General features: G+C 41.3%; 1 protein-coding gene across 7 annotated transcripts in view; it reads left to right on the forward strand.

The window, feature by feature from the left end:
• SORCS1 (sortilin related VPS10 domain containing receptor 1) overlaps positions 1–14,657 on the forward strand; it is a 458,014-nt gene that overhangs the window by 190,228 nt on the left and 253,129 nt on the right. The gene's annotated exons all lie outside the window — the stretch shown is intronic.

A 14,657-nucleotide genomic window follows, 5' to 3' on the forward strand; every position in this document is an offset into this window, starting at 1 on the left:
CAGAGGAGGGATGTCAGCTTGCTTACCTGGTTTTGTCTTCCTGGGCACCAGACCCTAATGTTGATACTGTTAATAATGTTAAGTTTTGTAGTTTGTTATAGTTTCTACTGAGTTTGTATAGTTTCTACTGAGGTACGAATGCTATAGATGTCATGCTTCCAAGGTTACGTGTGAAATGGAAGCTCCCTCCCTCCTCCACCCCTGACTCCCATGTACTGATTTGCAAGGCAAATGATTGCTGTAACCTGTGTCAGGACTTTGACACCCTTCAAACGGAGGCGTCAGATAAAGGGTATACAAATAGGTCAGGAGACCGTGATAATTTTGTAAGGTGAGTCTCCGTACCAAGAGATCCAGAGAAAGTTCCACTCATCCCCTCTTCCCTGTGTCGGGAGGTGGGTGCCTTTCCCATCAGCTGAGCCTGGAAAGGATTGAGGAGCCAGAGGCATTCAGTAGGATTGCATGTGAGACGCTGGATGAAGGGGATTTCTTGAGAAAGAGTTGTCAGAGTCTAGAGCTTTTTCTGTCCTATCAAATGATGGTGAAGGAATGGGCTTCAGGAGGGCGTCACTTGTAAACCCCCACATTTGGCAATACAAAAACTGGCTCCTGTCTCTCGACTAAGACAAAGTGGCTTGTGGATTGGGGTCTGACCTCTGCCAAGGAAATCTGGAAGGAGAGGCAGGAGCTGACCACTTGCCCGATGCTGGCACAGAGAGGGCATTGCTGCTTTGATGCACTGGGGCTGGGGAAGTGGGAGTGTTTAGTAAGGACCATGCAGAAGAGAGTATCCCTGGGGTCCTCTCAGGTCTTGCTCAGGCCTGTCTGAAGGGATGAGGAGACCAAATGATGAAAATGGTTGGAGTTGGACTGTCAGGTGACTATTGGCTGGAGACAGGGTCTCTCCAGTTGTTACTTGGACTGGAGATACGACCTTTCAGGTCATGGGAACACAGGAAAGGGAGCCCAGCAGGGAGCTCTGAAGACCTCACTAAAGAGTCACTTTCACTGTCTGCCATGCCCAGAGTGCTGGAAAGCAACCAGACATAAGAATGGCCCTTACTCCTTGCCCCTCTTCCCTCTCCTGCCCTCCTGGAGCAAGGCAGCAGGTAGAGAGTTAATTCGATTATTCAGAGAGAACAAGATCATATCCTATTCCACGATGCAGGTGTCTGCCTGAAAGGGTAGGGGAGGGAGGTTTGGGAGGCAGGGTGGGAGGTTTGGGGAGTAGTGGGAGGGCTGGGAGGTGGGAAGGAGAAGAGGGAGCATTTAATGCAGTCAAATATAGCTTTTGGATTAGTATCTTCAACTGGACATTTTATTTATTGAATTAAAACTGTACATATGATTTAAAGTGACTTCGGGGCTATTACATTAAAATAAACAGAAAGCTCAGGGACCTGCCAGAGATTTCCTGTAGGAGTAGGGAAAGATTGCTCCAAATGACTAAAGTTCAAGGGAAGACAGAAACAAAGCCGTGTTTTAAGTCACCAGCCATGTTTGTTAAACACCTGGTTGCAGACACAGGTGTTAGTGTGGCTAGTGGCCCTGCGTCCTGCCGGGTGGGCTCCTCCCCTTCAGCCTGTGCTCCCTGCCCGCTTGCCTTTGCTGCAGCCTTTGTGCTCTGGTGCACTGCAGTGATGGGGAAGCAGGGTGGGAGTGTCAGACTCCTTTTGGGGGATGTAAGAAGTCTCTGGAGAAGAAGGAATTTGTCACCCACTTCCTCAAATCTACAAAGTGTGACAATTAAGTTCGCGAACTTATTACACCCATATTGCTAATCTTTGTATGATATCAGAGGGATTATTCATTATGAATTTGTACCAACTGGACAAGCAGTTAACCAAATTTACTATGTGGAAGTGCTGAAAAGACTGTGAAAAAGTGAGACGACCTGAACTTTTCGCCAACAATTCATGGCTCTTGCATCACGACAATGCACCAGCTCACACGGCACTGTCTGTGAGGGAGTTTTTAGCCAGTTAACAAATAACTGTATTGGAACACCCTCCCTACTCACCTGATCTGGCCCCCAATGGCTTCTTTCTTTACCCAAAGATAAAGGAAACATTGAAAGGAAGACATTTTGATGACATTCAGGACATCAAGTATAATACGACAACAGCTCTAATGGCCATTCCAGAAAAAGAGTTCCAAAATTGCTTTGAAGGGTGCACTAGGTGCTGGCATCAGTGCATAGCTTCCCAAGGGGAGTACTTCGAAGGTGACCATAGTGATGTTCAGCAATGATGTATGTAGCGCTTTTTCTAGGATGAGTTCGCGAGCTTGATTGTCTGACCCTGTATCTAATGTCATGAACAATCTATGAGAGGAAAACGTGACCGTTTTAAATTGATATTACATGAAATTTAATTAGCCACTAAACCAATTGTGTACATTGTGAAACTAGTGCCATATTTAGCATGACTACATGATTTAGCTTTCAAACTGGGGCCCTTTTGAGAAGGGACATTATGGATAATCGTGTCAAGACAGCAGGGACACATTGGGATTGTCCTGCGCAAACCGGGACAGATATGGTCATTCTAGCCATATTCTGCTGTTTCTGCTCTATAGAAGAGTTATTTTATTTGCTAGAAGTGAAAGATAAAATCATATCCTGCTTTTGTGCAGCTTCATGACATTTACTATGGAACACCATTAAGCATCCCCTGAACCAGTAGCTCAGGGAATTTATTGTTTAATTCTCTCCATGCTCCATGGCACTGTGGGTCACACGCACCCATATCAGAATCCAGCCAAGGCTCTTAAACCGAGGTATCCGATTATGAAGCTGTTTATATCTCCCCCAGAATCCTTCCATGCTCCTGGTTAGAGGTCCCAGCAGATATTCTTTCCCCGGGCAAACCGCATTCAAGAGTAAGAGAGAGAATAACAACAACAACAACAAAAATGACCACAACTGATACCATAGAAGATGGGGAATCAGAATTAGGTTTGCTTCTTTTAAGAGTCAGGGTGGAAAGTATGTAAGATTTAAAATCAAAAGACCTGGATTTAAGTACGTCACACTGGTACGAGGTGAGAGCAAATATTTAACTTCCCCCAGTGAGAAGGACATTGCTATCATACCATCCCCTCTTTACACAGAGGTGTAATATTATAGAAGACATTAAAATATATTCTATTTTATACAGTGTCCAACGCAGTCATTGTGAAAGCTCCGGTTATTACTTTTCTTCTTTTTTTTCCTTTTTAAAATTTATTTTTCAATTAATTTCTTGTGTACAACATAGTGAATAGACATTTATATACCTTACAAAGTGATCTCCTGGTAAGTCTAGTCTCCATCTGTCACCATATATAGTTATTACTGTTTTACTTTTGTTTACCACTGAAATTAAGTTGAAAACTTTTTCAGCCAGGCCTCTTCATCTCTCTGCATCTGACTCCAGATGTTGAAACTTCTGGTTAAGGAGATAATTACTTGTTTTTCACTCCTGGTCACAGCATACTCATTCTTTCTGTCTGTCTGTCTTTCATTGTTGGTGAGATAATGTACGCATGAGTGCACAGCAAATGACCAAGTTCAACCACATATTGGTTATTAGGAAGCCACTTTGCCCAGGCGCTCTTGTTTGTGGCAGAAGGCACTGCAATGGAACAGGTGCATATTCTTCCCCCACAGGAGGATGGAGCGGACAGGAAGATGAAAAAAAAAAAAATTACAGTGATGAAAACTTAATTGGTGAGTTCAGGGAATAGTAAACAAGATATAAGTTCACCTAGCCTTCCAAGGATGTTAGTAGGGAGCTGCTGCTATTGAGAAAGCAATTACTGAGGAAGAAGTTAGCACAGGCTCCCAGCCAATTTGGCTTCAGTTTCTACAACTTGAAATGAGCGCCACTCCTAGGAGCTGTCAGGCGTTTTTAGATATTTGTTATTCCTTGACTGCAGTGGAACAATTCCTCCAAGAGTTAGAGGGACTCTTTGGCACCCAGAGACTGCCAAGCCACTTCACAATTCATTAATCAACATTGACTGAATCCAGCACTTAAGCGAATGGTTTTTAGTGAGGTATTGAGGGTGGGTTTTGCCCACAGGATATTTGAAATGTCTGAAGACATTTTTGGTAGTTTTGACTGAGCGTGGGCGTTGCTGCTGACATCTAGTGGGTGGAGGTCAGGGAAGCTGAACATCTTTCAGTACCCAAGGCAGCCCCATATGGCCAAGAATTACTGGACCCAAATATCAGTTGTGCCAAAACTGACAAACCCTAGCCTAAATATAATCTCTGCCCTTGAGAGATTTAGAGTCATAATTCAGAGACTAGAACAATACATCCATTCATTACTTGAAGTAATTCTGCATCCAGCAATATTTACTGAGCACTTACTATCTATGTGCCTGGGACTCTGCATGGTTTTAGTACTATTTATAGTTGTGGTAATAACCTGTCCTCAAGAGGCTTAGAATTTGCTGAGGACGACACATGTTAAAAAGGAAAACACAAAATTCATTGCATAATGGGCTAAATCATATTTGGAAGGAAAAATCATTCCTTCCCTGAGATGAAATAACAGAAAGACTTTCTTGAGGTTGGTGAGGTCAGGGAAACCTCTCTGAGAACATGACATTTAAGCTGAGAAAGAGTTGGTCAGGTAAGAAGTGAAGGAAGATGAAAGCAAGCAGAGGTAGCCATGTGGCCTCAAGCTCTGAGGCAGGAAAAAGGGTGTAGTCTGAGTGACGGGGTGGATATGCCAGTGGATATAGGTGGGGTATGGTCAAGCCAATAACTCGAGTAAGAATTCAGAGAAGGGAGAAATAAAGACAGATAAGAGTCACCAGAGAAAATTTAGATGAGGAAATAGGGAAATAGGGAGTTGAGGGTGGGTAGGACCAATAGGCAATGGTTTGGAGACATAAGCAGGTCTGGTTTATAAAGGGAAGGAAAATAGTCTGGGTTTCCTGGGTTAAAGCAGGATAAGAGAGAAATAAACTCGACTTTCATCAGAGTGCTTCCTAAATGGAGCCCTTTCTTTGGTGACATTGTATGTGAGTGATGGGGGGAAAGTGAACATTTTGGAAATGGAGACACACCTTTGTAAAGGGATTGGTGCAGGCAACTTTGTGTCGAAGGGATCGTTAGCAGCGAAATCATAAAATTAGGAGCAAGGACTTGGACCTGGAATGACTGCCAGTGTGAATGCGAAAAATAAAACCTGTTGCTATCAGCAACTGTCCACTTCATTCACTAAGTATATTTGACTACCTTTGATATACTAGACCCTGGAAACATACCGGTGAGCAAAATCAGAAACGGTTTCAGCTCCCATGATGTGTACACTTCAGTGGGAGAGACTCCACTAAAATTGAAAAAAAAAAAAAAAAGTATTCAGTGAAGTACAGAGATGTATTATAAAAACCTATGATTAGAGGATTCTAGCTAGACAGCACTGGGAGGGAAGATTTTTTCCCAAGAAAGTGACGAAGAAGATGTGTGTAGAAATTGACTAGGTACAGTGGGTGGAAAGGACAGTGCAGGCCCTTCTGGCAGAGGTGTTGTATTGTCATGTGGAGGGAAGAGTTGCGGCAAGAGGGAAGAACTGAAGGAGCTCCGTGTGACTAGAATGGACAGGGGTGTGAAATGAGACCACACTGGTAGGGGAGAGGAAGAAGGAGGGAGGGAGGTGGGGAGGATGGCGGTGGAGTCTGGTGGGAGGGGGAGAAGTGGGCAATGACACATTTCGAAAGGTCCAAGAGAAAATGCTGGCAAATCACATAGGAAAACATTGCAGAAAGTCAGGACAGAAATAAGGTGTAGGTTAAGGTCACTTTGGTAGGAATTGCATTGGTTTGTTCTAATTTAAGAGATGCTCAATGGGTAAATGATAAGACTTGGGGTTAAACCAGATAAGCAGGTGGGGTGAAGCCTAGGTGCCTGGAATGTCTAACAGGGCAGATAACGCCTCCATTCACTGAGAGAAGAAACTCTGGAACAGGACCCATTTGGGGGAAGAAGAACACAAGTTCAGTTTTACAAAATTGATTTTGAGGTGTGTTTGAGATACCCAAGGGGAGGTAGCAAATGCAGGTTTGGGCTGGAGATAAGCAGCCACTGGGCTCCTGCTTAATTTAAAGCCAACACGCTTCCCTCTGCAGAGACTGCCATCTCCTGTGGCCATAACAGTTCCAACTCTTAATCTGCAGCCTTGAAAATGGCTGCGGCTTACCCCTGCCAGCTGATAGCACCACTAATCTGAAACAAAGGAAGGAGCCAAAGAGTTTAAATCCAAGATCAATGATGAGTGTATGTTGAGAGGAGAAAGAAAATATAGGGCTAGAAATTGGATTTGCCAGGGTGAAGGGGAGCGCTTCTACCCTGTATAACTCGGATAGAAGAGAACTGGGGTTTCACATTAGCCATGCATATAAAGCCTGAAGTGGCCGGTCAATTCTATGCTGGCTAATGAGCTGATTGGATGATAGGATTATATTATGAAATAGGATTGTCAAAGTTTTCTAGATCAACACATGCCTTTTACAGTTGAGGAACTTGAGGTCTGGGGAGGATAAGTGACTTATCCAAGTTCACTCCACTTACTAATGACAGGGCATGGTTGCCGTCTACCCCGGTTTATTTCACGGTCCTACTTGGCTCTGTCCCCCGGAATTTTGATTGTGAAGGGAGTGACATGCAATATTATTTCACTGCCCTGCACTTTCAGTATAAATGTTGATCAAATAGTCCTAGGCCCCTTAAGGAGAAAGTGTTTTGTGGCTTTTTGTTAGCACACACTTATAAATCACCCCAGTGAAATCCAGAATCGCTTGGATAATGGTATGAACCTTAACTATGAATTTAGCAGTTCGTTATGGCATCCGGCAGTTTTAGTTTATTACTGTCCCAAAAGGAGAAAGGCGGGAGAAAGAAAAACAGTATAAGAAACAAGCTAATAAATTTGGTTTTAAAACCCAGCATCTTTCCCCCTCCCCTCCAGCAAATGTTGTAAATTCTGGGAGTTTATGGTTTGCTTGAGGGAGCAAGCTCAATGTCAAAAGTGTTTTAATAGCCTTTGATTTACTTTTGAAGTGCTTATTAGGATGACTGATGGCAGTGTTTTGAAGCCAATCACAGACTTGGGAGAGATGGGAATTCATTGCTGTCTTCCCTCTGACTGGGTGTATGCATTGGTTGGTTTGGTTTGGAGAGGACTTAAAAGCAGAGCAGGGATGCAACCAATTTCCTTTTTTCAGTGAATGGCAGGTGGTTCTTCTTTTTCCCCTTTTGATGTCTGAAAGAATGTGGTTTCCACAGAAGGAGATTTCTTGGGCTTCTGTCCCCCAAATGCCCAGTTCCGGTGGCCACCTGATGAGTGGAAGTAGACATCAGTCTTGGGGTGTCACACTGTCTTTAACATTTACAGGAAAAAATTCCTTTTTTATGCTAAGTCATGAACTCAGACAAGAACCAGCTCTCCGTCTGCATGCATCCAAGTCCTACTGAAAAACAAACCAGGCAGTTGAAGCCATAATTGGCTTGGCTTTCCATTTGTTCTGACCATAATAACTGCCTCACTATTGCACAGCACCCAGCAGAGTGAGCTAGGAAATCCCTGTCTCCTTGATAGAATTAAGTTGCATTTCATCCTGTGCTCATTCTCCGAATCCCACAATGGCCAGGATAACTGAGAAGGCAGTTGACTGGGCTTTTCGAATGTAAATAGTATGACCTCTGCATGAAAATCCATGAAGTCAGTTCCTGGGTCTTTCCTTGCAAGACATTTCCATGAAGAATCAGTTCCCATGGCGTTTGTCTTCCCTCTAAATGCAGCCAGTGTCCATCAATGCATTTAATAATGCCTGGGAGCCTTTGGTTCTGACATTGAATAATAAACGTTCCAGTGCCCACTGCTTTAAATATTTTCTAAATTTGTGTTCCCTTCTGTGCAAAAGGGCAAATTTATGGAAACAGGCCTTCCTTTTTTCTCATTCTGAAGAGAACTGACATTGAAGAAACTCTGGAACAAGACCCATTTTGAGGAAGACCAATCTCAAGTTCAGTTTTCCTTTAGCAATAATAGTTCTTGCTTTTCTTTTTTCTTTCCGACTGCCCAGTGGCATTGCCATTGTAGCAGAGGCTCACCATCCGACTGTCTATTAAATCCTATAGGAAACTTTTTAAAAATTCAGCAGTGCAGGTCCCACACTTGGATGCCTAAGATAGAGTCTGGTGTTGTGGCCCCTCGCTCGTGGGTTATGAAAGAATTCACCAGCCAGGTAGAAATACAGAAGGAAGATTTATTAAAGTAAGACTCGGCTGGGCAGAGTCTGCTGGAGACTACTGCCACAGTCTTGTTTCATCTAAAGTTTTATATTTTCTAATAAGGATGTAAATTGCTTTGGCCTGTAGTGGAATCTTTTATTATATTTGGCTTTGTCAGCTGGGGAGGGGGAAGGTGCGGTTAAACTGGTTATAGCAACCTTTACAACATGTTATGTAGATTTAAGCTGGAGGCAGGAGTGGATCCCAGACAGATGCAAAAACCTCTCCCTAGTCACCTGGCCAGGCATGCATGGCCGAGGTAAATAGAAACATTGAAACTGGTATGCATAGTAGATATATGGTAAACAGAGTCATTAAGGTTTGGCAGAAAGGAGGCAAAGAAAAAAAAAAAAGAAAGCTTTCAAAAAGTCCCAAGCTAAATTACACTTGTTAAATTGAATTATATCAGAGATCCAAAATCTCAAAATAGAAGATTTAGTGCCACCATTATAATCCCCCGTCTTATCATCTGGATGCCTTTATTTTAAAGCTCAAATAGTTCAGTTCTTCTTCCACAACCAGAGCGGAAAACTCCAGAAGGATTATACTGTCAGAAAAGGATTGTACATCTCTCTGATTAATGGCATCACATAGAGAGCAGTGGTCCTACAGTTCTGTGGAGTCAGATCCTCTGGGGAGCCTGTTGACATGCAAATTCTCTGGCCCCCAGAGACTCAGGTTCCAGGGTGAGGACCAGGAATCTATAATTTAACAAAACCTTGTGCAAGAGATAAAGAGTTCATCTCATGAGAAAAAGCGGTACCAGTAGTCTGTGAGGGGTGTTGCTATTGTGTTTTCTTGTTTTTATTTCATTTCTTGTTTGGTTATTCTGATTTATAGGATTTGGCCAACTGAAGCACATTAATTAGATTTTATTGCTACTTCTTTCCACACTCAGTAGGTGCAGCCTCACCGTCTGGCCATGGTTAACCTAAAGCAGTAGTTCCCAAGAAGCCTTCATATTTGGGGCGCTTTTAGTATAAAGTGATGACTGAGCCCCCACTTCCACCAAGAGATCCCAGTGACATAAAAATCTTGGGAAAGATGTGGGATAAAGAGATTAAAGTCTTAACTGGTCTAGATGAGCACACCCCCCCCCCCCCCCCCACGTAAGCACTAATGCCTGGTTACTGGAAAAGGCATACCCACGTGCTATTTGGTGGCAGGGGGGACACAGGGAAATGAGCATTTAAGAGTTGATATGATGCCATGGTCGGGGGGGCGGGTAGAGAGAGAATCACTCTATAACTGTGTGTCTGTGTGTGATTCTGCATTTCTCTATCTCAATTTCTATTCCTGAGTATATCGTCTTTCCCCCTCTCTTGCTGATATATTGTATACCAATAGCCACTTTACAAGGGAATGATGGTGACTTCTGACAGAAGGAAATACATTCTTTTCACCCCAGTGAAATCAGCGAGGGTCCACAGCATGAGAGCAATGGATTGAGGGCAAGCAAGGCAGCCAGGCAACCAGCATAAAATTAAATGCAGTTTTCCAAGACCCTGTGTTCTGTGGGTTTTCAAAAGGCTGTGTCACAGCCTCCCTCCCAAACACCAAGGAGGGAGTAGCATCGTACACTTAGGGAAAGAAGGGGTGGAGAGAGCAAGATACTGCTTGCCTGGTGTCTGTTGTATGTTTAGCTGAAGTGTGACCCTGCAAGACAGGCATGCATTTCTTCTGAAATTTCTGAAGGAATAAGGATGACGGGCGATGACAGCACGATGAAGACAGAAAAATAGAGTAAAGGGAATGTGTAAAGATGGAGGGACAGGAGTTGGGTGGTGGATCCTGACAATTCCTAGGGCAGACTTTAGTGGTTTCCATAGTTGCTTGTGGGTTGGGGTAGTTCTTGAAGTCATAAATGCCCCACCCAGGAGCTAACTAGGAGAAGCAGAGCAGTGCAGCCTGCCGACTTAGGATGGCATCCATTGCCTTAAAGGGAGAAATTCTGTGGCTGGGTTCCTCCAGTGTTCAGGGTATGCCATGCGTAAGGACTGGCAGGCCCTTGGGAAAGAAGGGGCAGTGTATCCCACTGAAGATGCAGCCAGCTCCAACCTTTAAGGGAACAAACTCATCCACACAGGGAAATCCTTTGGCTGTGCAGCTAAAGCAGAGAAGCACTTCTCACGCCAACCATTCCAGGCCAGAGAATGGACAGAATTGATCATTGGAATAAAAGAGAATCGATGCTAAAAGCTATTGGAAGCCCTCAGTATTGATAGTCACGGTACATTAGCTTCAGGTTTGCCATCTATGTTCCATGTAATTGCGTGCTCCTGAAACTTCATAGTATAACTTCATAGTGGTAAAAATACCTACCCTATGTGTCAGACATTTCCAAGACTTGGGAAGTTAGGACAAGGGGCGCTGGCACATACTTACAGGTCATAAACGGTGGAAATGTTATCTGAAAATATAAGGGGATAAAATGCAAATACTTGGGTGTGACAATATATAAGCTGCCATGCTATGTATAGGGGGGTGGGTGGTGGTGATGGGGCAGAAGTTGAATATATATGGGGGCATATAAATCATGGATTCCTGACCATTACAGGGACACCTCTACCCAGAGAAAGAGGTTGAATAACAACCCAAGGCAGCATATGCTGAAAATCAAATGATAGATATGTTCAAGAATTCAGAGGAAGGATAGTGGTTTGTGGCTGGTAATTCAGCTATCCTAGGAAATTTGGAATCAAACTATAATTACATTTTGAGTAGAGTTTCCATATGTGTGGCACAATCTTTTTTGACCTTAGTCATCGATACCTTTATGTTTGTTATTAAAATGGGAACACTTTTTCTTTCTTTTTTTTATTAAAGTTTATTGGGGTGACAATTGTTAGTAAAGTTGCATAGATTTCAGGTTTACAATTCTGTAATACATCATCTATATACCACATTGTGTGTTCACAACCCAGAGTTAATTCTCTCTCCATCACCATATATTTGAACCCCTTACCCTCATCCCCCACCCCCCTCCCCCCTTACCCTCTGGTAACCACTAAACTATTATCTGTGTCTATGAGTTTTTGTTTCTTCATTTGTTTGTCTCGTTCTTTTGTTGTTTTCAGTTTTATATACCACATATCAGTAAAATCATATGGTTCTTCACTTTTTCTGTCTGATTTATTTCGCATAGCATTATAATCTCAAGATCCATCCATGTTGTCGCAAATTATACTATTTCATCTTTTGTTATGGCAGAATACTATTCCATTGTGTATATGTATACCACATCGTCTTTATCCATTCATCTATCGAAGGACACTTTGGTTGTTGCCATGTCTTGGCCACTGTAAATAAAGCTGCAGTGAACATTGGAGCACATATGTCTTTATGGATACATGTTTTGAGATTTTTTTTGGGTAGATACCCAGGAGAGGGATTGATGGATCATATGGTAATTCTATTCTTAATTTTTTGAGGAACCTCCACACTGCCTTCCATAACGGCTGCACCAGTCTGCATTCCCACCAACAGTGTATGAGGGTTCCTTTTTCTCCACAGCCTCTCCAACACTTGTTACTATTTGTCTTGTTGATGATAGCCATTCTACTGGGGGAATACCTTTTCTCTTTTTACTGATTTTGAGTGTAACATTTACTTTTGAAATATTAGAAAAATTAAAGCATATAAAATTCACTGTAATCCCAACACCCTAAGATAACTTTAATTTGTGTTTGTGTGTGTAGTCATGTGTGTATATACTTTCTGTATGTCTAGACACAAATAGTTAGTTTAATCACACTACATTTGATCTTATCCTTTATTTCTCTCATATCAGTGTGTACTAATCATTTCCTTGTCAATAAATATCAATCTATATTATGATTTTAATGTAACAATATTCATTTAATGGATATATCAAAAAATATTTTCCAATGCCCCCATTATTGGACCTTAGGTTCTTTCTGATGTGTTACTATTGTAATACCCGGATAAAATCCTTTGATCTAGCAACTTCGCTGCTAGGAATAATGAAGACTCTTGCAAAGATTCACGCAAACTGTTGTTATTAATATTATAACAGTTCTCTAGACTAGTTGCACTGATTATGTATCTACCAGCAAAGTTACTGTTTCCCCATACGCTTAACAGAAATGGGTATCATCATTCTTTTTCAATCTTTTCTCAATCTGCTTGCTTGGAAAGACTGCATGGTGAAATAGCATTTTTGGGTTTATATAACTTTGTTAGTGTCTGGAGGCTGATTTTTTTTATATTATGGCAAGCTGGTCACATGGCGCCTCCCTTAATCACACACTCAGCCTTTCCCCCAGCTGAATATCCCCCACTCTATTGATTACAGAGGCTTTGGGATCCCAGAACATGGAATTTCCGTGCTCTGGCCTTTCAGGCTTTTATTTAAACCATACTCACCTTTTATTATAACTTATAGTGGTTGAACTTAAATGTTTCCCCAAAGGAGAAAAAGGTATTGATATGAAATAGATCAGATTGGGGTTATAAGAGAGAAGAAACTGCCTTAGTTATAACCTCAGAAATAGTACAAAGAGTTTGCAGTAGATTGTGGGAGGGACTGATAATAAATTGTGAGATTGTTTTAAAACGTTTTAGAGTTTCCTAACTCCAAAATTCAGTGTTTCTAAGACTGGTAGTAGAGTTAGCCAACATTTGATTTAATTCATTACTCTGACCCACATGAAAAAACACACTTGCACACACATGTGAACCAATGCTTATATTTAAATCACCCTCCAAATAACTTTACACTACAAGCTTTTAGGGGGTGGAGAAGGGGACGTAGGGAAGAAAAACTAATAGTTTGCTAACTTTTAGTGATCTCATCCCATAATTCTCATAAGTTTTTCAAATTCTTCTTTATTACATTTTGACATCTATTTTCTTAGAAATGTATATATTTCACCTAGATTTTTAAACGATATTAACTTCAAACTGAATAGAGGAGTTTATATTATGTATGGTTAAACCCTGTGCATTTATCTTTTCCAATTTATTTATTTATTTTTCTTTAATAAATTCACCAGATTCCTCCATTATTGCTTACTATTAATATACTAGTTATGTTTCCCTTTGAAGCAACTCCTTGATTTATTGAGCAATTTTAATGTTTTTCTTTTTTCTTCTTCTCTTAAGTCATTCCTTTCTGCCTTTATTTTTATTAAATCTTTCTACCTGCTTTTGCAAGGATTGTGGTTATGTGTCTATCTTTTTAACTTAATAATTACCCTTTTTTAAACTTTCATTTTAACTATTTAGTTATTAAAGCATTTGAGGTTAAATATTTATGTTATCTACGCCGTGACATTGTGGTATACTCAATGTTTTGATAGTAGTATTTGTGTTTTCATTATTTTCTAATTAGTAGGTAATTTCAGTTTTTATTTCCTTTTTCATGCAATACTTCTTTTTGGAGAGTGTTTTTGGTTTCTTAGTATAACATTGCTTTTGTCTAAAAATTTATTTAATCTAATTTTACTTCTTGAATTTAGCAAATTATGTGGCTCAGTTCAGAAGTCATGGGTCCCAACTTTCCCTCTTATTCTATTAATAGCTGCCTAAATATAAGTTGACCCACAGGGTTCTATCATTTGGACTCATCTGAGGGGTAATTAGGTAGGATTTTTCCAAACTTGGCATAGTGTAGCTGTAATCTTACTTTCTCGCTTCTATTGCTGTGCATCTTTCAGTGATTTGGTGGGTTTGCCCAAGGGAGGAGAGGGAGATCTGGGTGCCATTGAAACCCTGAAGTTCTAGCAAAAGCAGCTGATGATGTATTTAAAATCTTGGTGAGACTGGGCATCTAGGGCACTTGCTCTCCACTCTCCCTTCAAGCCCAGGGGTGTGATTTTTCTCACTATAAACTTCTTAGATACATTCGTTTCTGTGGCATGTTTTGCTTTTCTTCTTTCTGTGGATGAGGCATTGATATACAGGTCTCCTCTTTCCTTTAGAAGGGAAGCTCCTAGAAGACCATTCTGGGTTTTCACATGCCTTGATATAGCCCTGATCATATACCATGCACATAAGCATTGAATGAAGTTTTTGTTGTTTTAATAAATGTTGAGACCAAGTTTAAATTTTAAACTTGATACAAATCTGTTTGATTTTGCAAATTTCCTGGCCGCCTGTGAGATTGGTGGGAATAGGCAGAGATGTATCTTCACTGTATAGAGGATTTCCCTGGTGTTGACTAATGAAAAATGTTCTGGGGAGAAATTTAAAGGAGCTGGATGGTATCTGTAGCAAATATGTGAACTTAGGCTGTGCCAATTAACTTCTTTCTTCTTCATCTATAAGCAAAAAAAAAAAAAAAAAAAAAAGCTGTGTTTTCCTAGAGCTAAGAATTCTAATTTATTTTCCTTATCCCTAGGGCTGTAGG

This window comes from Rhinolophus sinicus, chromosome 15, assembly GCF_057876585.1.
Source record: "Rhinolophus sinicus isolate RSI-liver-muscle chromosome 15, RSI-T2T, whole genome shotgun sequence".
Lineage (NCBI taxonomy): Eukaryota > Metazoa > Chordata > Mammalia > Chiroptera > Rhinolophidae > Rhinolophus > Rhinolophus sinicus.